This window comes from Garra rufa, chromosome 1 (assembly GCF_049309525.1).
Source record: "Garra rufa chromosome 1, GarRuf1.0, whole genome shotgun sequence".
Classification (NCBI taxonomy): Eukaryota; Metazoa; Chordata; class Actinopteri; order Cypriniformes; family Cyprinidae; genus Garra; species Garra rufa.
Genome location: NC_133361.1, coordinates 108,453,088 through 108,479,393, shown reverse-complemented (window position 1 = coordinate 108,479,393; position 26,306 = coordinate 108,453,088). Strand labels below are relative to the sequence as shown.

The 26,306-nt window shown below is 45.8% G+C and overlaps 24 non-coding genes across 24 annotated transcripts; 9 read left to right on the top strand and 15 right to left on the bottom strand.

Moving 5' to 3' along the window:
* Positions 1-1,508: 1,508 nt before the first annotated feature.
* LOC141291300 (U5 spliceosomal RNA) lies at positions 1,509-1,623 on the bottom strand. The gene has a single exon (XR_012340314.1). It is a non-coding gene; the product is annotated as a U5 spliceosomal RNA (small nuclear RNA).
* A 399-nt stretch (positions 1,624-2,022) lies between these two features.
* On the top strand, positions 2,023-2,093 carry trnag-gcc (transfer RNA glycine (anticodon GCC)). The gene has a single exon. It is a non-coding gene; the product is annotated as a tRNA-Gly (tRNA).
* A 1,322-nt stretch (positions 2,094-3,415) lies between these two features.
* LOC141288378 (U5 spliceosomal RNA) lies at positions 3,416-3,531 on the bottom strand. Its single transcript, XR_012339670.1, has one exon. It is a non-coding gene; the product is annotated as a U5 spliceosomal RNA (small nuclear RNA).
* A 399-nt stretch (positions 3,532-3,930) lies between these two features.
* On the top strand, positions 3,931-4,001 carry trnag-gcc (transfer RNA glycine (anticodon GCC)). Its single transcript has one exon. It is a non-coding gene; the product is annotated as a tRNA-Gly (tRNA).
* Positions 4,002-4,570: 569 nt separating this feature from the next.
* trnad-guc (transfer RNA aspartic acid (anticodon GUC)) lies at positions 4,571-4,642 on the top strand. The gene has a single exon. It is a non-coding gene; the product is annotated as a tRNA-Asp (tRNA).
* Positions 4,643-4,745: 103 nt separating this feature from the next.
* On the bottom strand, positions 4,746-4,817 carry trnag-ucc (transfer RNA glycine (anticodon UCC)). Its single transcript has one exon. It is a non-coding gene; the product is annotated as a tRNA-Gly (tRNA).
* Positions 4,818-5,997: 1,180 nt separating this feature from the next.
* On the bottom strand, positions 5,998-6,112 carry LOC141291292 (U5 spliceosomal RNA). The gene has a single exon (XR_012340313.1). It is a non-coding gene; the product is annotated as a U5 spliceosomal RNA (small nuclear RNA).
* Positions 6,113-7,905: 1,793 nt separating this feature from the next.
* On the bottom strand, positions 7,906-8,021 carry LOC141288371 (U5 spliceosomal RNA). The gene has a single exon (XR_012339669.1). It is a non-coding gene; the product is annotated as a U5 spliceosomal RNA (small nuclear RNA).
* Positions 8,022-10,472: 2,451 nt separating this feature from the next.
* LOC141288365 (U5 spliceosomal RNA) lies at positions 10,473-10,588 on the bottom strand. The gene has a single exon (XR_012339668.1). It is a non-coding gene; the product is annotated as a U5 spliceosomal RNA (small nuclear RNA).
* A 399-nt stretch (positions 10,589-10,987) lies between these two features.
* On the top strand, positions 10,988-11,058 carry trnag-gcc (transfer RNA glycine (anticodon GCC)). The gene has a single exon. It is a non-coding gene; the product is annotated as a tRNA-Gly (tRNA).
* A 744-nt stretch (positions 11,059-11,802) lies between these two features.
* On the bottom strand, positions 11,803-11,874 carry trnag-ucc (transfer RNA glycine (anticodon UCC)). The gene has a single exon. It is a non-coding gene; the product is annotated as a tRNA-Gly (tRNA).
* A 1,180-nt stretch (positions 11,875-13,054) lies between these two features.
* On the bottom strand, positions 13,055-13,169 carry LOC141291482 (U5 spliceosomal RNA). Its single transcript, XR_012340339.1, has one exon. It is a non-coding gene; the product is annotated as a U5 spliceosomal RNA (small nuclear RNA).
* A 399-nt stretch (positions 13,170-13,568) lies between these two features.
* trnag-gcc (transfer RNA glycine (anticodon GCC)) lies at positions 13,569-13,639 on the top strand. Its single transcript has one exon. It is a non-coding gene; the product is annotated as a tRNA-Gly (tRNA).
* A 569-nt stretch (positions 13,640-14,208) lies between these two features.
* On the top strand, positions 14,209-14,280 carry trnad-guc (transfer RNA aspartic acid (anticodon GUC)). The gene has a single exon. It is a non-coding gene; the product is annotated as a tRNA-Asp (tRNA).
* A 103-nt stretch (positions 14,281-14,383) lies between these two features.
* Positions 14,384-14,455, bottom strand: trnag-ucc (transfer RNA glycine (anticodon UCC)). The gene has a single exon. It is a non-coding gene; the product is annotated as a tRNA-Gly (tRNA).
* Positions 14,456-15,635: 1,180 nt separating this feature from the next.
* On the bottom strand, positions 15,636-15,750 carry LOC141291285 (U5 spliceosomal RNA). The gene has a single exon (XR_012340312.1). It is a non-coding gene; the product is annotated as a U5 spliceosomal RNA (small nuclear RNA).
* Positions 15,751-16,789: 1,039 nt separating this feature from the next.
* trnad-guc (transfer RNA aspartic acid (anticodon GUC)) lies at positions 16,790-16,861 on the top strand. Its single transcript has one exon. It is a non-coding gene; the product is annotated as a tRNA-Asp (tRNA).
* Positions 16,862-16,964: 103 nt separating this feature from the next.
* trnag-ucc (transfer RNA glycine (anticodon UCC)) lies at positions 16,965-17,036 on the bottom strand. Its single transcript has one exon. It is a non-coding gene; the product is annotated as a tRNA-Gly (tRNA).
* A 1,180-nt stretch (positions 17,037-18,216) lies between these two features.
* Positions 18,217-18,331, bottom strand: LOC141291279 (U5 spliceosomal RNA). Its single transcript, XR_012340310.1, has one exon. It is a non-coding gene; the product is annotated as a U5 spliceosomal RNA (small nuclear RNA).
* A 1,792-nt stretch (positions 18,332-20,123) lies between these two features.
* Positions 20,124-20,239, bottom strand: LOC141288357 (U5 spliceosomal RNA). The gene has a single exon (XR_012339667.1). It is a non-coding gene; the product is annotated as a U5 spliceosomal RNA (small nuclear RNA).
* Positions 20,240-20,638: 399 nt separating this feature from the next.
* trnag-gcc (transfer RNA glycine (anticodon GCC)) lies at positions 20,639-20,709 on the top strand. The gene has a single exon. It is a non-coding gene; the product is annotated as a tRNA-Gly (tRNA).
* A 569-nt stretch (positions 20,710-21,278) lies between these two features.
* trnad-guc (transfer RNA aspartic acid (anticodon GUC)) lies at positions 21,279-21,350 on the top strand. The gene has a single exon. It is a non-coding gene; the product is annotated as a tRNA-Asp (tRNA).
* Positions 21,351-22,705: 1,355 nt separating this feature from the next.
* Positions 22,706-22,820, bottom strand: LOC141291272 (U5 spliceosomal RNA). The gene has a single exon (XR_012340309.1). It is a non-coding gene; the product is annotated as a U5 spliceosomal RNA (small nuclear RNA).
* Positions 22,821-24,613: 1,793 nt separating this feature from the next.
* On the bottom strand, positions 24,614-24,729 carry LOC141288351 (U5 spliceosomal RNA). The gene has a single exon (XR_012339666.1). It is a non-coding gene; the product is annotated as a U5 spliceosomal RNA (small nuclear RNA).
* Positions 24,730-26,306: the final 1,577 nt, after the last annotated feature.

Sequence of the window (26,306 nt, the reverse complement as noted above, 5' to 3'; positions counted from 1 at the left end):
TTTTTTTTCATGGAGTAGTGGCTCCTTATGCTGATGTCGGTGAAGTCAAGGCGGCTGGGGGCGAAGAACACTGGGTACGGCTCCTCGTTAGTATAGTGGACAGTATCTCCGCCTGTCACGCGGAAGACCGGGGTTCGATTCCCCAACGGGGAGACCCAGCTCTTTGCTGCTGCTGAACGACTCATCCAAAAGATTTTGGTGCTGACAGAGGTCACAGAAGGAGTTCTGCTTCAACGTCAGCCAGAGCCAAAACAAATGCGTTGGTCGGGAATCGAACCCGGGTCAACTGCTTGGAAGGCAGCTATGCTCACCACTATACCACCAACGTAAGTGCCCGACTCCAGCTTTTAGCCATCTGAAAAGAATGCTTGAAATGCACAAGTCACTGATAGGGCAAAAGGAGCTGAAGCCATCTTTGTTTGTATCCCGTCATGTACGAGAGAGTGCTGTCTTTCCATGCGGGCTAAAGAAATCTGGAGCTGCGACGCAGAAAGCGCAAAGTCCGCAAGTACAGAACGTGGTGAGGCGCGCTTCGTTCCACCGCCCATTGGCTGGTGGCCAGTTTTACTCTTGACACTCCAATACAGCTCTGTTGTGAGCAGAAAAGAATGCTGGAAGTACATGAGTCACTGACAGGGCCAAAGTGGCTGAAGCCCAAGGTTTGGATCCCATCATGTCATGAGAGTGCTGTCTTTCCATGCTGGCTGAAAAAAAATGTGAAGTTGCGACACAGGAAGCGCAAAGGCTGCAAACACGGTCCACGAGAAAGCACGCTTTGCTCCAATGCACATTGGTGTGTGGTCAGATTTAGTCTGTTATTGAAACTGCAGTGCAGCTCTGCTGTGAGCAGAGCACCCAAAAATACAGGTCACTCGGAAAGGTAGTGATGTAACGTTTGACACCGAAGCTTCGAAGCTTGTATCAAAAAAACGAAACATCTCACAGTGAAGCACTGTACCGGAGCTTGATTCGTTTTGCCATAACCACATGACCTGTGACGTCCGATGCTTCGTTTTCACACACAACCACGTGACTGCTTCATATTCTGATTCAAATAACGCAAACTCCTTGCGCAGGTTTCAAGTGTCATTCGCTTTTTGTTAAGAATAAAATCATAATACGAATAAATATGTACATGTGTAGTTTTGTGCATGTCAATTTTGTAGTTATCCTTGCTTCACTAGCACTTCTAATTAATAATAATTATTAGTCAACTTAACAGTTAATTTACTTTGAACATAGATGCCTACATAAACCATGCTTATACTTTTAGAATTTTATAAAAAAGTTTATTTACAGATTAATTCAAGTAAGATGACATTTTTATTATTTTTTAATTTCTGACGGTTTTCGTTGCACTTGATGTATTTGATGAAACTGTCCAAAATCGCTTTGAGATCTGGGACGCAAAGGCAACTTTTTCCACCTTTGGCCACAAGATGTCATTAGTGCGCAACGTGTTGAAAAGCTTCGAGTAATGAACCTTTTTACAATACAGTTGAGGGGAAAGCTTTAGTGCTTCGAAAAGCTTCATTTTCCCATCACTACGGAAAGGTTCCCCTCCACGGAAATCTTTAGTAAAAGGCGAAAGATTTATGCGTCTATGAAGAGAAACTCGAGTTGTGTGCCCACGCGCTTGAGCATGTGCGCTCCCTGTGGTAAACCACTATACTCACAAAGGGTAATCTAGGGTGCCGATAAGATTTTCATCTCCCCCTCACTCCAAATGGGAGGAGTAAAAGTTAAAAAGTCTCTTCCATCATCCATTCTCGCCTGCCACACAGGAGGCCTGGCTCTGATTCCCGGGCAAATGCAGGAACAGAGTTCTTTTAAGTAAGGGGTGTGTGTTTGCATGTGTGTGGGATTCTTTAAAATGAGCCTTGAAGGCCGAGCCTGATTTGCTAGAAGGAGCTCCAAACTTTGCATATTGACCCAACCCCCCTTTCCCTGGATTTGACGTGTAACAGTTACGCACCATTACTAAATCCAGGGCAATGTGAAGGCCGAAGTTCTCCCAGCCGAGCATTGGTGGTTCAGTGGTAGAATTCTCGCCTGCCACGCGGGAGACCCGGGTCCGATTCCCGGCCAATGCAGGAACGGAGTCCTTTTAATTAAGTTGTGTGTGTGCTTGCATGTGTGTAAGGTTCTTTAAAATGAAGCCTGATTTACTTGAAGGAGCTCCAACCTTTGCATACCGACCCACCCCCGTTCCCTGCCGAATCTTTTCAGAAACTCATTAGTCCGTCTATATTCGTCAAATGCCTATAAAACTTGTTCACTTTATCTATAGGTTGACGAAGTTTAGCAGTGGGCAATATACTCGTAAATGCGGTGTTAATTCCAAACGTTCTCCCTCCTTTCCGAGCATTGGTGGTTCAGTGGTAGAATTCTAGCAGTGGGCGATATGATCCACGTAAATGCGATGTTACTGCCACATGATATCCCATCCTTTTTTTTCATGTTCCCATTATGAAAAGTAAAAAAAATAGTAATAATAGTAAAGTGGTCCAAATGAGGACCCCCTGTAATGTGTAGCATTCAAGATATTGGGAGACTCAATAAGATCAAGGCAGGTTGATTTGTTTTTTTTCATGGAGTAGTGGCTCCTTATGCTGATGTCGGTGAAGTCAAGGTGGCTGGGGGCGAAGAGCACTGGGTACGGCTCCTCGTTAGTATAGTGGACAGTATCTCCGCCTGTCACGCGGAAGACCGTTGTTCGATTCCCCGACGGGGAGACCCAGCTCTTTGCTGCTGCTGAACGACTCATCCAAAAGATTTTGGTGCTGACAGAGGTCACAGAAGGAGTTCTGCTTCAACGTCAGCCAGAGACAAAACAAATGCGTTGGTCGGTAATCGAACCCGGGTCAACTGCTTGGAAGGCAGCTATGCTCACCACTATACCACCAACGCAAGTGCCCGACTCCAGCTTTTAGCCATCTGAAAAGAATGCTTGAAATGCACAAGTCACTGATAGGGCAAAAGGAGCTGAAGCCATCTTTGTTTGTATCCCGTCATGTACGAGAGAGTGCTGTCTTTCCATGCGGGCTAAAGAAATCTGGAGCTGCGACGCAGAAAGCGCAAAGTCCGCAAGTACAGAACGTGGTGAGGCGCGCTTCGTTCCACCGCCCATTGGCTGGTGGCCAGTTTTACTCTTGACACTCCAATACAGCTCTGTTGTGAGCAGAAAAGAATGCTGGAAGTACATGAGTCACTGACAGGGCCAAAGTGGCTGAAGCCCAAGGTTTGGATCCCATCATGTCATGAGAGTGCTGTCTTTCCATGCTGGCTGAAAAAAAATGTGAAGTTGCGACACAGGAAGCGCAAAGGCTGCAAACACGGTCCACGAGAAAGCACGCTTTGCTCCAATGCACATTGGTGTGTGGTCAGATTTAGTCTGCTATTGAAACTGCAGTGCAGCTCTGCTGTGAGCAGAGCACCCAAAAATACAGGTCACTCGGAAAGGTTCCCCTCCACGGAAATCTTTAGTAAAAGGCGAAAGATTTATGCGTCTATGAAGAGAAACTCGAGTTGTGTGCCCACGCGCTTGAGCATGTGCGCTCCCTGTGGTAAACCACTATACTCACAAAGGGTAATCTAGGGTGCCGATAAGATTTTCATCTCCCCCTCACTCCAAATGGGAGGAGTAAAAGTTAAAAAGTCTCTTCCATCATCCATTCTCGCCTGCCACACAGGAGGCCTGGCTCTGATTCCCGGGCAAATGCAGGAACAGAGTTCTTTTAAGTAAGGGGTGTGTGTTTGCATGTGTGTGGGATTCTTTAAAATGAGCCTTGAAGGCCAAGCCTGATTTGCTAGAAGGAGCTCCAAACTTTGCATATTGACCCAACCCCCCTTTCCCTGGATTTGACGTGTAACAGTTACGCACCATTACTAAATCCAGGGCAATGTGAAGGCCGAAGTTCTCCCAGCTGAGCATTGGTGGTTCAGTGGTAGAATTCTCGCCTGCCACGCGGGAGACCCGGGTCCGATTCCCGGCCAATGCAGGAACGGAGTCCTTTTAATTAAGTTGTGTGTGTGCTTGCATGTGTGTAAGGTTCTTTAAAATGAAGCCTGATTTACTTGAAGGAGCTCCAACCTTTGCATACCGACCAACCCCCGTTCCCTGCCGAATCTTTTCAGAAACTCATTAGTCCGTCTATATTCGTCAAATGCCTATAAAACTTGTTCACTTTATCTATAGGTTGACGAAGTTTAGCAGTGGGCAATATACTCGTAAATGCGGTGTTAATTCCAAACGTTCTCCCTGCTTTCCGAGCATTGGTGGTTCAGTGGTAGAATTCTAGCACTGGGCGATATGATCCACGTAAATGCGATGTTACTGCCACATGATTTCCCATCCCTTTTTTTCATGTTCCCATTATGAAAAGTAAAAAAAATAGTAATAATAGTAAAGTGGTCCAAATGAGGACCCCCTGTAATGTGTAGCATTCAAGATATTGGGAGACTCAATAAGATCAAGGCAGGTTGATTTTTTTTTTTCATGGAGTAGTGGCTCCTTATGCTGATGTCGGTGAAGTCAAGTCGGCTGGGGGCGAGGAACAGTGGGTACAGCTCCTCGTTAGTATAGTGGACAGTATCTCCGCCTGTCACGCGGAAGACCGGGGTTCGATTCCCCGACGGGGAGACCCAGCTCTTTGCTGCTGCTGAACGACTCATCCAAAAGATTTTGGTGCTGACAGAGGTCACAGAAGGAGTTCTGCTTCAACGTCAACCAGAGCCAAAACAAATGCGTTGGCCGGGAATCGAACCCGGGTCAACTGCTTGGAAGGCAGCTATGCTCACCACTATACCACCAACGCAAGTGCCCGATTCCAGCTTTTAGCCATCTGAAAAGAATGCTTGAAATGCACAAGTCACTGATAGGGCAAAAGGAGCTTAAGCCATCTTTGTTTGTATCCCGTCATGTACGAGAGAGTGCTGTCTTTCCATGCGGGCTAAAGAAATCTGGAGCTGCGACGCAGAAAGCGCAAAGTCCGCAAGTACAGAACGTGGTGAGGCGCGCTTCGTTCCACCGCCCATTGGCTGGTGGCCAGTTTTACTCTTGACACTCCAATACAGCTCTGTTGTGAGCAGAAAAGAATGCTGGAAGTACATGAGTCACTGACAGGGCCAAAGTGGCTGAAGCCCAAGGTTTGGATCCCATCATGTCATGAGAGTGCTGTCTTTCCATGCTGGCTGAAAAAAAATGTGAAGTTGCGACACAGGAAGCGCAAAGGCTGCAAACACGGTCCACGAGAAAGCACGCTTTGCTCCAATGCACATTGGTGTGTGGTCAGATTTAGTCTGCTATTGAAACTGCAGTGCAGCTCTGCTGTGAGCAGAGCACCCAAAAATACAGGTCACTCGGAAAGGTAGTGATGTAACGTTTGACACCGAAGCTTCGAAGCTTGTATCAAAAAAACGAAACATCTCACAGTGAAGCACTGTACCGGAGCTTGATTCGTTTTGCCATAACCACATGACCTGTGACGTCCGATGCTTCGTTTTCACACACAACCACGTGACTGCTTCATATTCTGATTCAAATAACGCAAACTCCTTGCGCAGGTTTCAAGTGTCATTCGCTTTTTGTTAAGAATAAAATCATAATACGAATAAATATGTACATGTGTAGTTTTGTGCATGTCAATTTTGTAGTTATCCTTGCTTCACTAGCACTTCTAATTAATAATAATTATTAGTCAACTTAACAGTTAATTTACTTTGAACATAGATGCCTACATAAACCATGCTTATACTTTTAGAATTTTATAAAAAAGTTTATTTACAGATTAATTCAAGTAAGATGACATTTTTATTATTTTTTAATTTCTGACGGTTTTCGTTGCACTTGATGTATTTGATGAAACTGTCCAAAATCGCTTTGAGATCTGGGACGCAAAGGCAACTTTTTCCACCTTTGGCCACAAGATGTCATTAGTGCGCAACGTGTTGAAAAGCTTCGAGTAATGAACCTTTTTACAATACAGTTGAGGGGAAAGCTTTAGTGCTTCGAAAAGCTTCATTTTCCCATCACTACGGAAAGGTTCCCCTCCACGGAAATCTTTAGTAAAAGGCGAAAGATTTATGCGTCTATGAAGAGAAACTCGAGTTGTGTGCCCACGCGCTTGAGCATGTGCGCTCCCTGTGGTAAACCACTATACTCACAAAGGGTAATCTAGGGTGCCGATAAGATTTTCATCTCCCCCTCACTCCAAATGGGAGGAGTAAAAGTTAAAAAGTCTCTTCCATCATCCATTCTCGCCTGCCACACAGGAGGCCTGGCTCTGATTCCCGGGCAAATGCAGGAACAGAGTTCTTTTAAGTAAGGGGTGTGTGTTTGCATGTGTGTGGGATTCTTTAAAATGAGCCTTGAAGGCCGAGCCTGATTTGCTAGAAGGAGCTCCAAACTTTGCATATTGACCCAACCCCCCTTTCCCTGGATTTGACGTGTAACAGTTACGCACCATTACTAAATCCAGGGCAATGTGAAGGCCGAAGCTCTCCCAGCCGAGCATTGGTGGTTCAGTGGTAGAATTCTCGCCTGCCACGCGGGAGACACGGGTCCGATTCCCGGCCAATGCAGGAACGGAGTCCTTTTAATTAAGTTGTGTGTGTGCTTGCATGTGTGTAAGGTTCTTTAAAATGAAGCCTGATTTACTTGAAGGAGCTCCAACCTTTGCATACCGACCCACCCCCGTTCCCTGCCGAATCTTTTCAGAAACTCATTAGTCCGTCTATATTCGTCAAATGCCTATAAAACTTGTTCACTTTATCTATAGGTTGACGAAGTTTAGCAGTGGGCAATATACTCGTAAATGCGGTGTTAATTCCAAACGTTCTCCCTCCTTTCCGAGCATTGGTGGTTCAGTGGTAGAATTCTAGCAGTGGGCGATATGATCCACGTAAATGCGATGTTACTGCCACATGATTTCCCATCCTTTTTTTTCATGTTCCCATTATGAAAAGTAAAAAAAATAGTAATAATAGTAAAGTGGTCCAAATGAGGACCCCCTGTAATGTGTAGCATTCAAGATATTGGGAGACTCAATAAGATCAAGGCAGGTTGATTTGTTTTTTTTTCATGGAGTAGTGGCTCCTTATGCTGATGTCGGTGAAGTCAAGGCGGCTGGGGGCGAAGAGCACTGGGTACGGCTCCTCGTTAGTATAGTGGACAGTATCTCCGCCTGTCACGCGGAAGACCGTTGTTCGATTCCCCGACGGGGAGACCCAGCTCTTTGCTGCTGCTGAACGACTCATCCAAAAGATTTTGGTGCTGACAGAGGTCACAGAAGGAGTTCTGCTTCAACGTCAGCCAGAGACAAAACAAATGCGTTGGTCGGTAATCGAACCCGGGTCAACTGCTTGGAAGGCAGCTATGCTCACCACTATACCACCAACGCAAGTGCCCGACTCCAGCTTTTAGCCATCTGAAAAGAATGCTTGAAATGCACAAGTCACTGATAGGGCAAAAGGAGCTGAAGCCATCTTTGTTTGTATCCCGTCATGTACGAGAGAGTGCTGTCTTTCCATGCGGGCTAAAGAAATCTGGAGCTGCGACGCAGAAAGCGCAAAGTCCGCAAGTACAGAACGTGGTGAGGCGCGCTTCGTTCCACCGCCCATTGGCTGGTGGCCAGTTTTACTCTTGACACTCCAATACAGCTCTGTTGTGAGCAGAAAAGAATGCTGGAAGTACATGAGTCACTGACAGGGCCAAAGTGGCTGAAGCCCAAGGTTTGGATCCCATCATGTCATGAGAGTGCTGTCTTTCCATGCTGGCTGAAAAAAAATGTGAAGTTGCGACACAGGAAGCGCAAAGGCTGCAAACACGGTCCACGAGAAAGCACGCTTTGCTCCAATGCACATTGGTGTGTGGTCAGATTTAGTCTGCTATTGAAACTGCAGTGCAGCTCTGCTGTGAGCAGAGCACCCAAAAATACAGGTCACTCGGAAAGGTTCCCCTCCACGGAAATCTTTAGTAAAAGGCGAAAGATTTATGCGTCTATGAAGAGAAACTCGAGTTGTGTGCCCACGCGCTTGAGCATGTGCGCTCCCTGTGGTAAACCACTATACTCACAAAGGGTAATCTAGGGTGCCGATAAGATTTTCATCTCCCCCTCACTCCAAATGGGAGGAGTAAAAGTTAAAAAGTCTCTTCCATCATCCATTCTCGCCTGCCACACAGGAGGCCTGGCTCTGATTCCCGGGCAAATGCAGGAACAGAGTTCTTTTAAGTAAGGGGTGTGTGTTTGCATGTGTGTGGGATTCTTTAAAATGAGCCTTGAAGGCCGAGCCTGATTTGCTAGAAGGAGCTCCAAACTTTGCATATTGACCCAACCCCCCTTTCCCTGGATTTGACGTGTAACAGTTACGCACCATTACTAAATCCAGGGCAATGTGAAGGCCGAAGCTCTCCCAGCCGAGCATTGGTGGTTCAGTGGTAGAATTCTCGCCTGCCACGCGGGAGACACGGGTCCGATTCCCGGCCAATGCAGGAACGGAGTCCTTTTAATTAAGTTGTGTGTGTGCTTGCATGTGTGTAAGGTTCTTTAAAATGAAGCCTGATTTACTTGAAGGAGCTCCAACCTTTGCATACCGACCCACCCCCGTTCCCTGCCGAATCTTTTCAGAAACTCATTAGTCCGTCTATATTCGTCAAATGCCTATAAAACTTGTTCACTTTATCTATAGGTTGACGAAGTTTAGCAGTGGGCAATATACTCGTAAATGCGGTGTTAATTCCAAACGTTCTCCCTCCTTTCCGAGCATTGGTGGTTCAGTGGTAGAATTCTAGCAGTGGGCGATATGATCCACGTAAATGCGATGTTACTGCCACATGATTTCCCATCCTTTTTTTTCATGTTCCCATTATGAAAAGTAAAAAAAATAGTAATAATAGTAAAGTGGTCCAAATGAGGACCCCCTGTAATGTGTAGCATTCAAGATATTGGGAGACTCAATAAGATCAAGGCAGGTTGATTTGTTTTTTTTTCATGGAGTAGTGGCTCCTTATGCTGATGTCGGTGAAGTCAAGGCGGCTGGGGGCGAAGAGCACTGGGTACGGCTCCTCGTTAGTATAGTGGACAGTATCTCCGCCTGTCACGCGGAAGACCGTTGTTCGATTCCCCGACGGGGAGACCCAGCTCTTTGCTGCTGCTGAACGACTCATCCAAAAGATTTTGGTGCTGACAGAGGTCACAGAAGGAGTTCTGCTTCAACGTCAGCCAGAGACAAAACAAATGCGTTGGTCGGTAATCGAACCCGGGTCAACTGCTTGGAAGGCAGCTATGCTCACCACTATACCACCAACGCAAGTGCCCGACTCCAGCTTTTAGCCATCTGAAAAGAATGCTTGAAATGCACAAGTCACTGATAGGGCAAAAGGAGCTGAAGCCATCTTTGTTTGTATCCCGTCATGTACGAGAGAGTGCTGTCTTTCCATGCGGGCTAAAGAAATCTGGAGCTGCGACGCAGAAAGCGCAAAGTCCGCAAGTACAGAACGTGGTGAGGCGCGCTTCGTTCCACCGCCCATTGGCTGGTGGCCAGTTTTACTCTTGACACTCCAATACAGCTCTGTTGTGAGCAGAAAAGAATGCTGGAAGTACATGAGTCACTGACAGGGCCAAAGTGGCTGAAGCCCAAGGTTTGGATCCCATCATGTCATGAGAGTGCTGTCTTTCCATGCTGGCTGAAAAAAAATGTGAAGTTGCGACACAGGAAGCGCAAAGGCTGCAAACACGGTCCACGAGAAAGCACGCTTTGCTCCAATGCACATTGGTGTGTGGTCAGATTTAGTCTGCTATTGAAACTGCTAGTGATGTGACGTTTGACACCGAAGCTTCGAAGCTTGTATCAAAAAAACGAAACATCTCACAGTGAAGCACTGTACCGGAGCTTGATTCGTTTTGTCCATAACCACGTGACCTGTGACGTCCGAAGCTTCGTTTTCGCACACAACCACGTGACTGCTTCATATTCTGATTCAAATAACGCGAACCCCTTTTGCAAGTATCAAGTGTCATTCACTTTTTGTTAAGAATAAATCATAATACGAATAAATATGTACATGTGTAGTTTTGTGCATATTCATTTTGTAGTTATCCTTGCTTCACAAGCACTTCTAATTAACACTAATATTAGTCAAAATTATTCTTAATTTACTTTGAACATATATGCCTACATGAACCATGCTTATACTTGTATAATTTTATTAAAACGTTTATTTACAGATCAATTCGAGTAAAATTACTGTAAAATTTCTGACATAGCACAAATTGATGTGTTTAATGAAACTGTCCAAAATCGCTTTAAGATCTGGGACGCGAAAGCAGCTTTTCCCACCTTTGTCCACAAGATGTCATTAGTGTGCAACATGTTGAAAAGCTTCGAGTAACGAACCTTTTTACGATACAGTTGAGGGGAAAGCCTCGGTGCTTCGAAAAGCTTCATTTTCCCATCACTAGAAACTGCAGTGCAGCTCTGCTGTGAGCAGAGCACCCAAAAATACAGGTCACTCGGAAAGGTTCCCCTCCACGGAAATCTTTAGTAAAAGGCGAAAGATTTATGCGTCTATGAAGAGAAACTCGAGTTGTGTGCCCACGCGCTTGAGCATGTGCGCTCCCTGTGGTAAACCACTATACTCACAAAGGGTAATCTAGGGTGCCGATAAGATTTTCATCTCCCCCTCACTCCAAATGGGAGGAGTAAAAGTTAAAAAGTCTCTTCCATCATCCATTCTCGCCTGCCACACAGGAGGCCTGGCTCTGATTCCCGGGCAAATGCAGGAACAGAGTTCTTTTAAGTAAGGGGTGTGTGTTTGCATGTGTGTGGGATTCTTTAAAATGAGCCTTGAAGGCCAAGCCTGATTTGCTAGAAGGAGCTCCAAACTTTGCATATTGACCCAACCCCCCTTTCCCTGGATTTGACGTGTAACAGTTACGCACCATTACTAAATCCAGGGCAATGTGAAGGCCGAAGTTCTCCCAGCCGAGCATTGGTGGTTCAGTGGTAGAATTCTCGCCTGCCACGCGGGAGACCCGGGTCCGATTCCCGGCCAATGCAGGAACGGAGTCCTTTTAATTAAGTTGTGTGTGTGCTTGCATGTGTGTAAGGTTCTTTAAAATGAAGCCTGATTTACTTGAAGGAGCTCCAACCTTTGCATACCGACCAACCCCCGTTCCCTGCCGAATCTTTTCAGAAACTCATTAGTCCGTCTATATTCGTCAAATGCCTATAAAACTTGTTCACTTTATCTATAGGTTGACGAAGTTTAGCAGTGGGCAATATACTCGTAAATGCGGTGTTAATTCCAAACGTTCTCCCTGCTTTCCGAGCATTGGTGGTTCAGTGGTAGAATTCTAGCAGTGGGCGATATGATTCACGTAAATGCGATGTTACTGCCACATGATTTCCCATCCCTTTTTTTCATGTTCCCATTATGAAAAGTAAAAAAAATAGTAATAATAGTAAAGTGGTCCAAATGAGGACCCCCTGTAATGTGTAGCATTCAAGATATTGGGAGACTCAATAAGATCAAGGCAGGTTGATTTTTTTTTTTCATGGAGTAGTGGCTCCTTATGCTGATGTCGGTGAAGTCAAGTCGGCTGGGGGCGAGGAACAGTGGGTACAGCTCCTCGTTAGTATAGTGGACAGTGTCTCCGCCTGTCACGCGGAAGACCGGGGTTCGATTCCCCGACGGGGAGACCCAGCTCTTTGCTGCTGCTGAACGACTCATCCAAAAGATTTTGGTGCTGACAGAGGTCACAGAAGGAGTTCTGCTTCAACGTCAACCAGAGCCAAAACAAATGCGTTGGCCGGGAATCGAACCCGGGTCAACTGCTTGGAAGGCAGCTATGCTCACCACTATACCACCAACGCAAGGGCCCGACTCCAGCTTTTAGCCATCTGAAAAGAATGCTTGAAATGCACAAGTCACTGATAGGGCAAAAGGAGCTTAAGCCATCTTTGTTTGTATCCCGTCATGTACGAGAGAGTGCTGTCTTTCCATGCGGGCTAAAGAAATCTGGAGCTGCGACGCAGAAAGCGCAAAGTCCGCAAGTACAGAACGTGGTGAGGCGCGCTTCGTTCCACCGCCCATTGGCTGGTGGCCAGTTTTACTCTTGACACTCCAATACAGCTCTGTTGTGAGCAGAAAAGAATGCTGGAAGTACATGAGTCACTGACAGGGCCAAAGTGGCTGAAGCCCAAGGTTTGGATCCCATCATGTCATGAGAGTGCTGTCTTTCCATGCTGGCTGAAAAAAAATGTGAAGTTGCGACACAGGAAGCGCAAAGGCTGCAAACACGGTCCACGAGAAAGCACGCTTTGCTCCAATGCACATTGGTGTGTGGTCAGATTTAGTCTGCTATTGAAACTGCAGTGCAGCTCTGCTGTGAGCAGAGCACCCAAAAATACAGGTCACTCGGAAAGGTAGTGATGTAACGTTTGACACCGAAGCTTCGAAGCTTGTATCAAAAAAACGAAACATCTCACATTGAAGCACTGTACCGGAGCTTGATTCGTTTTGCCATAACCACATGACCTGTGACGTCCGATGCTTCGTTTTCACACACAACCACGTGACTGCTTCATATTCTGATTCAAATAACGCAAACTCCTTGCGCAGGTTTCAAGTGTCATTCGCTTTTTGTTAAGAATAAAATCATAATACGAATAAATATGTACATGTGTAGTTTTGTGCATGTCAATTTTGTAGTTATCCTTGCTTCACTAGCACTTCTAATTAATAATAATTATTAGTCAACTTAACAGTTAATTTACTTTGAACATAGATGCCTACATAAACCATGCTTATACTTTTAGAATTTTATAAAAAAGTTTATTTACAGATTAATTCAAGTAAAATGACATTTTTATTATTTTTTAATTTCTGACGGTTTTCGTTGCACTTGATGTATTTGATGAAACTGTCCAAAATCGCTTTGAGATCTGGGACGCAAAGGCAACTTTTTCCACCTTTGGCCACAAGATGTCATTAGTGTGCAACGTGTTGAAAAGCTTCGAGTAATGAACCTTTTTACAATACAGTTGAGGGGAAAGCTTTAGTGCTTCGAAAAGCTTCATTTTCCCATCACTACGGAAAGGTTCCCCTCCACGGAAATCTTTAGTAAAAGGCGAAACATTTATGCGTCTATGAAGAGAAAATCGAGTTGTGTGCCCACGCGCTTGAGCATGTGCGCTCCCTGTGGTAAACCACTATACTCACAAAGGGTAATCTAGGGTGGCGATAAGATTTTCATCTCCCCCTCACTCCAAATGGGAGGAGTAAAAGTTAAAAAGTCTCTTCCATCATCCATTCTCGCCTGCCACACAGGAGGCCTGGCTCTGATTCCCGGGCAAATGCAGGAACAGAGTTCTTTTAAGTAAGGGGTGTGTGTTTGCATGTGTGTGGGATTCTTTAAAATGAGCCTTGAAGGCCGAGCCTGATTTGCTAGAAGGAGCTCCAAACTTTGCATATTGACCCAACCCCCCTTTCCCTGGATTTGACGTGTAACAGTTACGCACCATTACTAAATCCAGGGCAATGTGAAGGCCGAAGTTCTCCCAGCCGAGCATTGGTGGTTCAGTGGTAGAATTCTCGCCTGCCACGCGGGAGACCCGGGTCCGATTCCCGGCCAATGCAGGAACGGAGTCCTTTTAATTAAGTTGTGTGTGTGCTTGCATGTGTGTAAGGTTCTTTAAAATGAAGCCTGATTTACTTGAAGGAGCTCCAACCTTTGCATACCGACCAACCCCCGTTCCCTGCCGAATCTTTTCAGAAACTCATTAGTCCGTCTATATTCGTCAAATGCCTATAAAACTTGTTCACTTTATCTATAGGTTGACGAAGTTTAGCAGTGGGCAATATACTCGTAAATGCGGTGTTAATTCCAAACGTTCTCCCTGCTTTCCGAGCATTGGTGGTTCAGTGGTAGAATTCTAGCACTGGGCGATATGATCCACGTAAATGCGATGTTACTGCCACATGATTTCCCATCCCTTTTTTTCATGTTCCCATTATGAAAAGTAAAAAAAATAGTAATAATAGTAAAGTGGTCCAAATGAGGACCCCCTGTAATGTGTAGCATTCAAGATATTGGGAGACTCAATAAGATCAAGGCAGGTTGATTTTTTTTTTTCATGGAGTAGTGGCTCCTTATGCTGATGTCGGTGAAGTCAAGTCGGCTGGGGGCGAGGAACAGTGGGTACAGCTCCTCGTTAGTATAGTGGACAGTATCTCCGCCTGTCACGCGGAAGACCGGGGTTCGATTCCCCGACGGGGAGACCCAGCTCTTTGCTGCTGCTGAACGACTCATCCAAAAGATTTTGGTGCTGACAGAGGTCACAGAAGGAGTTCTGCTTCAACGTCAACCAGAGCCAAAACAAATGCGTTGGCCGGGAATCGAACCCGGGTCAACTGCTTGGAAGGCAGCTATGCTCACCACTATACCACCAACGCAAGTGCCCGATTCCAGCTTTTAGCCATCTGAAAAGAATGCTTGAAATGCACAAGTCACTGATAGGGCAAAAGGAGCTTAAGCCATCTTTGTTTGTATCCCGTCATGTACGAGAGAGTGCTGTCTTTCCATGCGGGCTAAAGAAATCTGGAGCTGCGACGCAGAAAGCGCAAAGTCCGCAAGTACAGAACGTGGTGAGGCGCGCTTCGTTCCACCGCCCATTGGCTGGTGGCCAGTTTTACTCTTGACACTCCAATACAGCTCTGTTGTGAGCAGAAAAGAATGCTGGAAGTACATGAGTCACTGACAGGGCCAAAGTGGCTGAAGCCCAAGGTTTGGATCCCATCATGTCATGAGAGTGCTGTCTTTCCATGCTGGCTGAAAAAAAATGTGAAGTTGCGACACAGGAAGCGCAAAGGCTGCAAACACGGTCCACGAGAAAGCACGCTTTGCTCCAATGCACATTGGTGTGTGGTCAGATTTAGTCTGCTATTGAAACTGCAGGGCAGCTCTGCTGTGAGCAGAGCACCCAAAAATACAGGTCACTCGGAAAGGTAGTGATGTAACATTTGACACCGAAGCTTCGAAGCTTGTATCAAAAAAACGAAACATCTCACAGTGAAGCACTGTACCGGAGCTTGATTCGTTTTGCCATAACCACATGACCTGTGACGTCCGATGCTTCGTTTTCACACACAACCACGTGACTGCTTCATATTCTGATTCAAATAACGCAAACTCCTTGCGCAGGTTTCAAGTGTCATTCGCTTTTTGTTAAGAATAAAATCATAATACGAATAAATATGTACATGTGTAGTTTTGTGCATGTCAATTTTGTAGTTATCCTTGCTTCACTAGCACTTCTAATTAATAATAATTATTAGTCAACTTAACAGTTAATTTACTTTGAACATAGATGCCTACATAAACCATGCTTATACTTTTAGAATTTTATAAAAAAGTTTATTTACAGATTAATTCAAGTAAAATGACATTTTTATTATTTTTTAATTTCTGACGGTTTTCGTTGCACTTGATGTATTTGATGAAACTGTCCAAAATCGCTTTGAGATCTGGGACGCAAAGGCAACTTTTTCCACCTTTGGCCACAAGATGTCATTAGTGCGCAACGTGTTGAAAAGCTTCGAGTAATGAACCTTTTTACAATACAGTTGAGGGGAAAGCTTTAGTGCTTCGAAAAGCTTCATTTTCCCATCACTACGGAAAGGTTCCCCTCCACGGAAATCTTTAGTAAAAGGCGAAAGATTTATGCGTCTATGAAGAGAAACTCGAGTTGTGTGCCCACGCGCTTGAGCATGTGCGCTCCCTGTGGTAAACCACTATACTCACAAAGGGTAATCTAGGGTGCCGATAAGATTTTCATCTCCCCCTCACTCCAAATGGGAGGAGTAAAAGTTAAAAAGTCTCTTCCATCATCCATTCTCGCCTGCCACACAGGAGGCCTGGCTCTGATTCCCGGGCAAATGCAGGAACAGAGTTCTTTTAAGTAAGGGGTGTGTGTTTGCATGTGTGTGGGATTCTTTAAAATGAGCCTTGAAGGCCGAGCCTGATTTGCTAGAAGGAGCTCCAAACTTTGCATATTGACCCAACCCCCCTTTCCCTGGATTTGACGTGTAACAGTTACGCACCATTACTAAATCCAGGGCAATGTGAAGGCCGAAGCTCTCCCAGCCGAGCATTGGTGGTTCAGTGGTAGAATTCTCGCCTGCCACGCGGGAGACACGGGTCCGATTCCCGGCCAATGCAGGAACGGAGTCCTTTTAATTAAGTTGTGTGTGTGCTTGCATGTGTGTAAGGTTCTTTAAAATGAAGCCTGATTTACTTGAAGGAGCTCCAACCTTTGCATACCGACCAACCCCCGTTCCCTGCCGAATCTTTTCAGAAACTCATTAGTCCGTCTATATTCGTCAAATGCCTATAAAACTTGTTCACTTTATCTATAGGTTGACGAAGTTTAGCAGTGGGCAATATACTCGTAAATGCGGTGTTAATTCCAAACGTTCTCCCTGCTTTCCGAGCATTGGTGGTTCAGTGGTAGAATTCTAGCACTGGGCGATATGATCCACGTAAATGCGATGTTACTGCCACATGATTTCCCATCCCTTTTTTTCATGTTCCCATTATGAAAAGTAAAAAAAATAGTAATAATAGTAAAGTGGTCCAAATGAGGACCCCCTGTAATGTGTAGCATTCAAGATATTGGGAGACTCAATAAGATCAAGGCAGGTTGATTTTTTTTTTTCATGGAGTAGTGGCTCCTTATGCTGATGTCGGTGAAGTCAAGTCGGCTGGGGGCGAGGAACAGTGGGTACAGCTCCTCGTTAGTATAGTGGACAGTATCTCCGCCTGTCACGCGGAAGACCGGGGTTCGATTCCCCGACGGGGAGACCCAGCTCTTTGCTGCTGCTGAACGACTCATCCAAAAGATTTTGGTGCTGACAGAGGTCACAGAAGGAGTTCTGCTTCAACGTCAACCAGAGCCAAAACAAATGCGTTGGCCGGGAATCGAACCCGGGTCAACTGCTTGGAAGGCAGCTATGCTCACCACTATACCACCAACGCAAGTGCCCGATTCCAGCTTTTAGCCATCTGAAAAGAATGCTTGAAATGCACAAGTCACTGATAGGGCAAAAGGAGCTTAAGCCATCTTTGTTTGTATCCCGTCATGTACGAGAGAGTGCTGTCTTTCCATGCGGGCTAAAGAAATCTGGAGCTGCGACGCAGAAAGCGCAAAGTCCGCAAGTACAGAACGTGGTGAGGCGCGCTTCGTTCCACCGCCCATTGGCTGGTGGCCAGTTTTACTCTTGACACTCCAATACAGCTCTGTTGTGAGCAGAAAAGAATGCTGGAAGTACATGAGTCACTGACAGGGCCAAAGTGGCTGAAGCCCAAGGTTTGGATCCCATCATGTCATGAGAGTGCTGTCTTTCCATGCTGGCTGAAAAAAAATGTGAAGTTGCGACACAGGAAGCGCAAAGGCTGCAAACACGGTCCACGAGAAAGCACGCTTTGCTCCAATGCACATTGGTGTGTGGTCAGATTTAGTCTGCTATTGAAACTGCAGTGCAGCTCTGCTGTGAGCAGAGCACCCAAAAATACAGGTCACTCGGAAAGGTAGTGATGTAACGTTTGACACCGAAGCTTCGAAGCTTGTATCAAAAAAACGAAACATCTCACAGTGAAGCACTGTACCGGAGCTTGATTCGTTTTGCCATAACCACATGACCTGTGACGTCCGATGCTTCGTTTTCACACACAACCACGTGACTGCTTCATATTCTGATTCAAATAACGCAAACTCCTTGCGCAGGTTTCAAGTGTCATTCGCTTTTTGTTAAGAATAAAATCATAATACGAATAAATATGTACATGTGTAGTTTTGTGCATGTCAATTTTGTAGTTATCCTTGCTTCACTAGCACTTCTAATTAATAATAATTATTAGTCAACTTAACAGTTAATTTACTTTGAACATAGATGCCTACATAAACCATGCTTATACTTTTAGAATTTTATAAAAAAGTTTATTTACAGATTAATTCAAGTAAAATGACATTTTTATTATTTTTTAATTTCTGACGGTTTTCGTTGCACTTGATGTATTTGATGAAACTGTCCAAAATCGCTTTGAGATCTGGGACGCAAAGGCAACTTTTTCCACCTTTGGCCACAAGATGTCATTAGTGCGCAACGTGTTGAAAAGCTTCGAGTAATGAACCTTTTTACAATACAGTTGAGGGGAAAGCTTTAGTGCTTCGAAAAGCTTCATTTTCCCATCACTACGGAAAGGTTCCCCTCCACGGAAATCTTTAGTAAAAGGCGAAAGATTTATGCGTCTATGAAGAGAAACTCGAGTTGTGTGCCCACGCGCTTGAGCATGTGCGCTCCCTGTGGTAAACCACTATACTCACAAAGGGTAATCTAGGGTGCCGATAAGATTTTCATCTCCCCCTCACTCCAAATGGGAGGAGTAAAAGTTAAAAAGTCTCTTCCATCATCCATTCTCGCCTGCCACACAGGAGGCCTGGCTCTGATTCCCGGGCAAATGCAGGAACAGAGTTCTTTTAAGTAAGGGGTGTGTGTTTGCATGTGTGTGGGATTCTTTAAAATGAGCCTTGAAGGCCGAGCCTGATTTGCTAGAAGGAGCTCCAAACTTTGCATATTGACCCAACCCCCCTTTCCCTGGATTTGACGTGTAACAGTTACGCACCATTACTAAATCCAGGGCAATGTGAAGGCCGAAGCTCTCCCAGCCGAGCATTGGTGGTTCAGTGGTAGAATTCTCGCCTGCCACGCGGGAGACACGGGTCCGATTCCCGGCCAATGCAGGAACGGAGTCCTTTTAATTAAGTTGTGTGTGTGCTTGCATGTGTGTAAGGTTCTTTAAAATGAAGCCTGATTTACTTGAAGGAGCTCCAACCTTTGCATACCGACCCACCCCCGTTCCCTGCCGAATCTTTTCAGAAACTCATTAGTCCGTCTATATTCGTCAAATGCCTATAAAACTTGTTCACTTTATCTATAGGTTGACGAAGTTTAGCAGTGGGCAATATACTCGTAAATGCGGTGTTAATTCCAAACGTTCTCCCTCCTTTCCGAGCATTGGTGGTTCAGTGGTAGAATTCTAGCAGTGGGCGATATGATCCACGTAAATGCGATGTTACTGCCACATGATTTCCCATCCTTTTTTTTCATGTTCCCATTATGAAAAGTAAAAAAAATAGTAATAATAGTAAAGTGGTCCAAATGAGGACCCCCTGTAATGTGTAGCATTCAAGATATTGGGAGACTCAATAAGATCAAGGCAGGTTGATTTGTTTTTTTTCATGGAGTAGTGGCTCCTTATGCTGATGTCGGTGAAGTCAAGGTGGCTGGGGGCGAAGAGCACTGGGTACGGCTCCTCGTTAGTATAGTGGACAGTATCTCCGCCTGTCACGCGGAAGACCGTTGTTCGATTCCCCGACGGGGAGACCCAGCTCTTTGCTGCTGCTGAACGACTCATCCAAAAGATTTTGGTGCTGACAGAGGTCACAGAAGGAGTTCTGCTTCAACGTCAGCCAGAGACAAAACAAATGCGTTGGTCGGTAATCGAACCCGGGTCAACTGCTTGGAAGGCAGCTATGCTCACCACTATACCACCAACGCAAGTGCCCGACTCCAGCTTTTAGCCATCTGAAAAGAATGCTTGAAATGCACAAGTCACTGATAGGGCAAAAGGAGCTGAAGCCATCTTTGTTTGTATCCCGTCATGTACGAGAGAGTGCTGTCTTTCCATGCGGGCTAAAGAAATCTGGAGCTGCGACGCAGAAAGCGCAAAGTCCGCAAGTACAGAACGTGGTGAGGCGCGCTTCGTTCCACCGCCCATTGGCTGGTGGCCAGTTTTACTCTTGACACTCCAATACAGCTCTGTTGTGAGCAGAAAAGAATGCTGGAAGTACATGAGTCACTGACAGGGCCAAAGTGGCTGAAGCCCAAGGTTTGGATCCCATCATGTCATGAGAGTGCTGTCTTTCCATGCTGGCTGAAAAAAAATGTGAAGTTGCGACACAGGAAGCGCAAAGGCTGCAAACACGGTCCACGAGAAAGCACGCTTTGCTCCAATGCACATTGGTGTGTGGTCAGATTTAGTCTGCTATTGAAACTGCAGTGCAGCTCTGCTGTGAGCAGAGCACCCAAAAATACAGGTCACTCGGAAAGGTTCCCCTCCACGGAAATCTTTAGTAAAAGGCGAAAGATTTATGCGTCTATGAAGAGAAACTCGAGTTGTGTGCCCACGCGCTTGAGCATGTGCGCTCCCTGTGGTAAACCACTATACTCACAAAGGGTAATCTAGGGTGCCGATAAGATTTTCATCTCCCCCTCACTCCAAATGGGAGGAGTAAAAGTTAAAAAGTCTCTTCCATCATCCATTCTCGCCTGCCACACAGGAGGCCTGGCTCTGATTCCCGGGCAAATGCAGGAACAGAGTTCTTTTAAGTAAGGGGTGTGTGTTTGCATGTGTGTGGGATTCTTTAAAATGAGCCTTGAAGGCCAAGGCTGATTTGCTAGAAGGAGCTCCAAACTTTGCATATTGACCCAACCCCCCTTTCCCTGGATTTGACGTGTAACAGTTACGCACCATTACTAAATCCAGGGCAATGTGAAGGCCGAAGTTCTCCCAGCCGAGCATTGGTGGTTCAGTGGTAGAATTCTCGCCTGCCACGCGGGAGACCCGGGTCCGATTCCCGGCCAATGCAGGAACGGAGTCCTTTTAATTAAGTTGTGTGTGTGCTTGCATGTGTGTAAGGTTCTTTAAAATGAAGCCTGATTTACTTGAAGGAGCTCCAACCTTTGCATACCGACCAACCCCCGTTCCCTGCCGAATCTTTTCAGAAACTCATTAGTCCGTCTATATTCGTCAAATGCCTATAAAACTTGTTCACTTTATCTATAGGTTGACGAAGTTTAGCAGTGGGCAATATACTCGTAAATGCGGTGTTAATTCCAAACGTTCTCCCTGCTTTCCGAGCATTGGTGGTTCAGTGGTAGAATTCTAGCACTGGGCGATATGATCCACGTAAATGCGATGTTACTGCCACATGATTTCCCATCCCTTTTTTTCATGTTCCCATTATGAAAAGTAAAAAAAATAGTAATAATAGTAAAGTGGTCCAAATGAGGACCCCCTGTAATGTGTAGCATTCAAGATATTGGGAGACTCAATAAGATCAAGGCAGGTTGATTTTTTTTTTTCATGGAGTAGTGGCTCCTTATGCTGATGTCGGTGAAGTCAAGTCGGCTGGGGGCGAGGAACAGTGGGTACAGCTCCTCGTTAGTATAGTGGACAGTATCTCCGCCTGTCACGCGGAAGACCGGGGTTCGATTCCCCGACGGGGAGACCCAGCTCTTTGCTGCTGCTGAACGACTCATCCAAAAGATTTTGGTGCTGACAGAGGTCACAGAAGGAGTTCTGCTTCAACGTCAACCAGAGCCAAAACAAATGCGTTGGCGGGGAATCGAACCCGGGTCAACTGCTTGGAAGGCAGCTATGCTCACCACTATACCACCAACGCAAGTGCCCGATTCCAGCTTTTAGCCATCTGAAAAGAATGCTTGAAATGCACAAGTCACTGATAGGGCAAAAGGAGCTTAAGCCATCTTTGTTTGTATCCCGTCATGTACGAGAGAGTGCTGTCTTTCCATGCGGGCTAAAGAAATCTGGAGCTGCGACGCAGAAAGCGCAAAGTCCGCAAGTACAGAACGTGGTGAGGCGCGCTTCGTTCCACCGCCCATTGGCTGGTGGCCAGTTTTACTCTTGACACTCCAATACAGCTCTGTTGTGAGCAGAAAAGAATGCTGGAAGTACATGAGTCACTGACAGGGCCAAAGTGGCTGAAGCCCAAGGTTTGGATCCCATCATGTCATGAGAGTGCTGTCTTTCCATGCTGGCTGAAAAAAAATGTGAAGTTGCGACACAGGAAGCGCAAAGGCTGCAAACACGGTCCACGAGAAAGCACGCTTTGCTCCAATGCACATTGGTGTGTGGTCAGATTTAGTCTGCTATTGAAACTGCAGTGCAGCTCTGCTGTGAGCAGAGCACCCAAAAATACAGGTCACTCGGAAAGGTAGTGATGTAACGTTTGACACCGAAGCTTCGAAGCTTGTATCAAAAAAACGAAACATCTCACAGTGAAGCACTGTACCGGAGCTTGATTCGTTTTGCCATAACCACATGACCTGTGACGTCCGATGCTTCGTTTTCACACACAACCACGTGACTGCTTCATATTCTGATTCAAATAACGCAAACTCCTTGCGCAGGTTTCAAGTGTCATTCGCTTTTTGTTAAGAATAAAATCATAATACGAATAAATATGTACATGTGTAGTTTTGTGCATGTCAATTTTGTAGTTATCCTTGCTTCACTAGCACTTCTAATTAATAATAATTATTAGTCAACTTAACAGTTAATTTACTTTGAACATAGATGCCTACATAAACCATGCTTATACTTTTAGAATTTTATAAAAAAGTTTATTTACAGATTAATTCAAGTAAGATGACATTTTTATTATTTTTTAATTTCTGACGGTTTTCGTTGCACTTGATGTATTTGATGAAACTGTCCAAAATCGCTTTGAGATCTGGGACGCAAAGGCAACTTTTTCCACCTTTGGCCACAAGATGTCATTAGTGCGCAACGTGTTGAAAAGCTTCGAGTAATGAACCTTTTTACAATACAGTTGAGGGGAAAGCTTTAGTGCTTCGAAAAGCTTCATTTTCCCATCACTACGGAAAGGTTCCCCTCCACGGAAATCTTTAGTAAAAGGCGAAAGATTTATGCGTCTATGAAGAGAAACTCGAGTTGTGTGCCCACGCGCTTGAGCATGTGCGCTCCCTGTGGTAAACCACTATACTCACAAAGGGTAATCTAGGGTGCCGATAAGATTTTCATCTCCCCCTCACTCCAAATGGGAGGAGTAAAAGTTAAAAAGTCTCTTCCATCATCCATTCTCGCCTGCCACACAGGAGGCCTGGCTCTGATTCCCGGGCAAATGCAGGAACAGAGTTCTTTTAAGTAAGGGGTGTGTGTTTGCATGTGTGTGGGATTCTTTAAAATGAGCCTTGAAGGCCGAGCCTGATTTGCTAGAAGGAGCTCCAAACTTTGCATATTGACCCAACCCCCCTTTCCCTGGATTTGACGTGTAACAGTTACGCACCATTACTAAATCCAGGGCAATGTGAAGGCCGAAGCTCTCCCAGCCGAGCATTGGTGGTTCAGTGGTAGAATTCTCGCCTGCCACGCGGGAGACACGGGTCCGATTCCCGGCCAATGCAGGAACGGAGTCCTTTTAATTAAGTTGTGTGTGTGCTTGCATGTGTGTAAGGTTCTTTAAAATGAAGCCTGATTTACTTGAAGGAGCTCCAACCTTTGCATACCGACCCACCCCCGTTCCCTGCCGAATCTTTTCAGAAACTCATTAGTCCGTCTATATTCGTCAAATGCCTATAAAACTTGTTCACTTTATCTATAGGTTGACGAAGTTTAGCAGTGGGCAATATACTCGTAAATGCGGTGTTAATTCCAAACGTTCTCCCTCCTTTCCGAGCATTGGTGGTTCAGTGGTAGAATTCTAGCAGTGGGCGATATGATCCACGTAAATGCGATGTTACTGCCACATGATTTCCCATCCTTTTTTTTCATGTTCCCATTATGAAAAGTAAAAAAAATAGTAATAATAGTAAAGTGGTCCAAATGAGGACCCCCTGTAATGTGTAGCATTCAAGATATTGGGAGACTCAATAAGATCAAGGCAGGTTGATTTGTTTTTTTTTCATGGAGTAGTGGCTCCTTATGCTGATGTCGGTGAAGTCAAGGCGGCTGGGGGCGAAGAGCACTGGGTACGGCTCCTCGTTAGTATAGTGGACAGTATCTCCGCCTGTCACGCGGAAGACCGTTGTTCGATTCCCCGACGGGGAGACCCAGCTCTTTGCTGCTGCTGAACGACTCATCCAAAAGATTTTGGTGCTGACAGAGGTCACAGAAGGAGTTCTGCTTCAACGTCAGCCAGAGACAAAACAAATGCGTTGGTCGGTAATCGAACCCGGGTCAACTGCTTGGAAGGCAGCTATGCTCACCACTATACCACCAACGCAAGTGCCCGACTCCAGCTTTTAGCCATCTGAAAAGAATGCTTGAAATGCACAAGTCACTGATAGGGCAAAAGGAGCTGAAGCCATCTTTGTTTGTATCCCGTCATGTACGAGAGAGTGCTGTCTTTCCATGCGGGCTAAAGAAATCTGGAGCTGCGACGCAGAAAGCGCAAAGTCCGCAAGTACAGAACGTGGTGAGGCGCGCTTCGTTCCACCGCCCATTGGCTGGTGGCCAGTTTTACTCTTGACACTCCAATACAGCTCTGTTGTGAGCAGAAAAGAATGCTGGAAGTACATGAGTCACTGACAGGGCCAAAGTGGCTGAAGCCCAAGGTTTGGATCCCATCATGTCATGAGAGTGCTGTCTTTCCATGCTGGCTGAAAAAAAATGTGAAGTTGCGACACAGGAAGCGCAAAGGCTGCAAACACGGTCCACGAGAAAGCACGCTTTGCTCCAATGCACATTGGTGTGTGGTCAGATTTAGTCTGCTATTGAAACTGCAGTGCAGCTCTGCTGTGAGCAGAGCACCCAAAAATACAGGTCACTCGGAAAGGTTCCCCTCCACGGAAATCTTTAGTAAAAGGCGAAAGATTTATGCGTCTATGAAGAGAAACTCGAGTTGTGTGCCCACGCGCTTGAGCATGTGCGCTCCCTGTGGTAAACCACTATACTCACAAAGGGTAATCTAGGGTGCCGATAAGATTTTCATCTCCCCCTCACTCCAAATGGGAGGAGTAAAAGTTAAAAAGTCTCTTCCATCATCCATTCTCGCCTGCCACACAGGAGGCCTGGCTCTGATTCCCGGGCAAATGCAGGAACAGAGTTCTTTTAAGTAAGGGGTGTGTGTTTGCATGTGTGTGGGATTCTTTAAAATGAGCCTTGAAGGCCGAGCCTGATTTGCTAGAAGGAGCTCCAAACTTTGCATATTGACCCAACCCCCCTTTCCCTGGATTTGACGTGTAACAGTTACGCACCATTACTAAATCCAGGGCAATGTGAAGGCCGAAGCTCTCCCAGCCGAGCATTGGTGGTTCAGTGGTAGAATTCTCGCCTGCCACGCGGGAGACACGGGTCCGATTCCCGGCCAATGCAGGAACGGAGTCCTTTTAATTAAGTTGTGTGTGTGCTTGCATGTGTGTAAGGTTCTTTAAAATGAAGCCTGATTTACTTGAAGGAGCTCCAACCTTTGCATACCGACCCACCCCCGTTCCCTGCCGAATCTTTTCAGAAACTCATTAGTCCGTCTATATTCGTCAAATGCCTATAAAACTTGTTCACTTTATCTATAGGTTGACGAAGTTTAGCAGTGGGCAATATACTCGTAAATGCGGTGTTAATTCCAAACGTTCTCCCTCCTTTCCGAGCATTGGTGGTTCAGTGGTAGAATTCTAGCAGTGGGCGATATGATCCACGTAAATGCGATGTTACTGCCACATGATTTCCCATCCTTTTTTTTCATGTTCCCATTATGAAAAGTAAAAAAAATAGTAATAATAGTAAAGTGGTCCAAATGAGGACCCCCTGTAATGTGTAGCATTCAAGATATTGGGAGACTCAATAAGATCAAGGCAGGTTGATTTGTTTTTTTTTCATGGAGTAGTGGCTCCTTATGCTGATGTCGGTGAAGTCAAGGCGGCTGGGGGCGAAGAGCACTGGGTACGGCTCCTCGTTAGTATAGTGGACAGTATCTCCGCCTGTCACGCGGAAGACCGTTGTTCGATTCCCCGACGGGGAGACCCAGCTCTTTGCTGCTGCTGAACGACTCATCCAAAAGATTTTGGTGCTGACAGAGGTCACAGAAGGAGTTCTGCTTCAACGTCAGCCAGAGACAAAACAAATGCGTTGGTCGGTAATCGAACCCGGGTCAACTGCTTGGAAGGCAGCTATGCTCACCACTATACCACCAACGCAAGTGCCCGACTCCAGCTTTTAGCCATCTGAAAAGAATGCTTGAAATGCACAAGTCACTGATAGGGCAAAAGGAGCTGAAGCCATCTTTGTTTGTATCCCGTCATGTACGAGAGAGTGCTGTCTTTCCATGCGGGCTAAAGAAATCTGGAGCTGCGACGCAGAAAGCGCAAAGTCCGCAAGTACAGAACGTGGTGAGGCGCGCTTCGTTCCACCGCCCATTGGCTGGTGGCCAGTTTTACTCTTGACACTCCAATACAGCTCTGTTGTGAGCAGAAAAGAATGCTGGAA